Source organism: Caretta caretta, chromosome 3, assembly GCF_965140235.1.
Source record: "Caretta caretta isolate rCarCar2 chromosome 3, rCarCar1.hap1, whole genome shotgun sequence".
Lineage (NCBI taxonomy): Eukaryota > Metazoa > Chordata > Testudines > Cheloniidae > Caretta > Caretta caretta.
The window spans coordinates 122,241,666-122,244,940 of NC_134208.1; positions in this window are offsets into that span (position 1 = coordinate 122,241,666).

Sequence of the window (3,275 nt, forward strand, 5' to 3'; positions counted from 1 at the left end):
TGACAATTTCATGAGTGTGAAGGCAAAAGCATTTCCTGTAGTTCTGTGCTCACACCCACCCAAATAATACATCTCCCTTTGGAATGTGGAAAGTCAATATCTGTAATTGCATGCAATACAAAACCTGTCTCAGTTACAAATTGCTTTATCTGCAGCGTTGCTTTCCCAGCAAGCCCTTCCAGTCCAGGCTGGATTGTGACAAAAATGACAGCTCTCACTAAGAATTCAGTGGGTTTCTTTTGTGGCATTTTGGAATGTGACTTAAACCATCTGAAATTCCCCTTTAAGTAAACAATGAATTCAACGCCCTCTTCTTTAGTTACGCTTGGAACTAGGATCCTGTTGCAGATATGCTGATTACATTGGAGCTTTGAGAAGAACCGGGCCAGTGGTGTGCAGAACATTGAAGTGTATATGTCAAGGTATATAGTGTAGTTGTAGCCATGGTGGTCCCAGAATATTAGAGAGACAAAGTGGGTGAGGTAATATCTTTTACTGGACCAGCTTCTGTTGGTGAGAAAGACAAGCTTTTAAGCTTACACAGAGCTCTGAGAGACCTGAAGAAGAGCTCTGTGTAAGCTTGAAAGCTTGTCTCTCTCACGAACAGGAGTTGGTCCAATAAAAGATATTACCTCACCCAACTTGTCTCTCCATGTCGAGGTATCACAGCCAATCCACTGGCTAAAGTCAGCAGGAAGACATCTAGTAATTACTGGTGCCTTCAAGTTATCAGCAGTTCATGAAAATGAAGAGAAACTTTTCATAGTCCCCTATCTAGTCAAAACCACGACATAAAGACAGTGTCTGAGAGGGAGATAAAAGTTCTCATGTTTCCTGGCATAAGTAGCCTCTAATAAATGGAAGTTAGGAAGAAACTGCTTATGTTGGCCAGTTATTCCATAATTGTTACTCTAAGGTTTCTCCCACTTCCCTCTGCAACATCTGGTGCCAGCCAATGTCAGAGAGAGGATATAGGACTAGATGGATCACTGCCTGATCCAGTCTGGCAATTCCTGTCTATAGAAGTAGTTTAATAATTGGAATGACTACTTCATATATTACATGCCCCTTAGTTTATATACGAGGTGTCAGATGTTTTTCAGTCAGGAAAAGGAATTTTAATGACCCTTTTTGGATGAGAAATTACATTTGTAGAGAGGCAGTTTAACAGTGTTCAATAACTGCTCTTCTAATTGCACTTGATCAGACTGTTTTGCTAAACATAAGAGTTTAATAATCCATTTAAAGCCTCTCGCCTCCAATATGTTTATAATCTTTTGAAAGGAGTGTGTTCAAAGGGCTGGGAGATAGGCCTGGAATGTGAGAAGGAATGGGGGTAATCAAAAGCCCTAAACTGCAGAAGAAAGTAATGCGGAGTAGGATAATATTGGAGAGACCCACAGTGAACGTGGGTAGAGCTGGGTGGAGGAAAGTGGAGATGGCAGAAGGTCAGAGACATGGAGATGGGTAAAGAAGAGAGCAGAATAAATGTGTGCTGCCTCATTTACTGCTTCCAACCTCCAGTTATAAGCCCCCCCCCCCTTTTTTTTTGTTCAGCTAGACTAACTGAAAACTAGATGCACCTAGGAAGCATTTGAATCTGAACTGGTAAATCTCTTCATGCTGCATATTGAGTTGAAGCAGCCCTTCAGCTGTACTAAGAAGGCAATGGCTAAAATCCAGGTATTCCCTCCCCCCCACCCCCATATCAGAATCCTGGACTTTTATCATAGCCCATCCCAGGATTTGGGGAAACTGGGTGCAGGAGCAAGAAGGAGGACGTTTGAATCTCTGTAATCTCCTCCCCAAGCGCTGGCTCTGGTGTGAAGTCTTCTCTGGGTCATCTCCTAGCACTAGGGGGCAGCAGAGGCCAGGCTTCTTCAGTTTCCCTCCTAAAGAAGAAGGCAGAACAATTTGTCCTCCCTGGACACTCAATTACAGACCTAAAAGTCAGAATTATTAAAAAAAAAAAAAACTTCAAAAACAGACTTCAATGAGAAACTGCAGAACCTGAATTAATTTGCAAACTGGACACCATTAAATTAGGCTTGAATAAAGACTGGGAATGGATGAGTCATTACACTAACTAAAAACTATTCCCCCATGCTAATTTTCCCCCTACTGTTACTCACACCTTCTTGTCAACTGTTTGAAATGGGCCATCCTGATTATCACTACAAAAGTTTTTTTTCTCCTGCTGATAATAGCCCCCCTTAATCGATTAGTCTCATTAGAGTTGGTATGGCAGACCCCCATTTTTTTCATGCATGCGCTCTCTGTGTGTGTTGGTGTGTGTGTGTGTGTGTGTGTAATCTCTTCCTACTGATTTTCCACTGCATGCATCTGATGAAGTGGGCTTTAGCCCACGAAAGCTTATGCTCAAATAAATGTGTTAGTCTCTAAGGTGCCACAAGGACTCCTTGTTCCAATTTGTCTCTGTTCTCTAGGTTTTGATGCTGCCCTGTGCGTGACATGGGGAATGAAGAAGTGCTAGGCACCTTCTCTGGGTCTCTTCTAGAAGCAGGGAATAAGCCAATTCTAGACTGATCTGGATTCCCTCTCCTGACCGAACGCAAGGGAGAAGTTCAGACTCAATTCACTGCAGATTTAGGAGCTGGAATTCTCTTGATGAGGCCCTCAGCTCCAAGGTAATGGACCATTTCAGCACATAAGGGAAGGCAAATAAACCTTGCCCACCTGTGCTGCACTGCAGGGAAATCCTGGAAACAAAATAAACCTGATTGTGAAATCCTGGTGTAATGCAGCGTGGCTGTAAGGCTGTGTGATTGCATCTGTCGGCCAGCCCCTACAAAGAGTTCAACAACTCTACAGATCCGAGAGCTGGTGATTATCCTGGAGCTAAATGCTGGAGGCATTTGTCTAGTGGTGTTGTATGTGGATATGAACTCACTGTGGCAGGAGAAGCGGAGTTTGATTGGTGGGTGTGGCATGGACGATAGTCTTAAAAACAGTTATCTCCCATGCAGACAGGGACGCTCTGTCACAACTTGGGGAATCTTCAGGTCTAGAGGCAGTTAATTACTAAGTGAAGACTAGCAGCGTGTATTCTCCAGTCCTAAGCCAACGTTAGATGGCTTCTAAAGACTCACCTTGCATTTGTTGAAACTTTCTATTTGTTTTCTACAGGGGATGTTTTAAATCCTTGTAACATGGATGTGCTGGGCAGGGGCCTCACTTGCTCAAACTTTTTTGATGAGATATTTCTCTAATAGCTCTTTTCCTGAAGAACAATAAGTTCCCGCACACAATGTGGG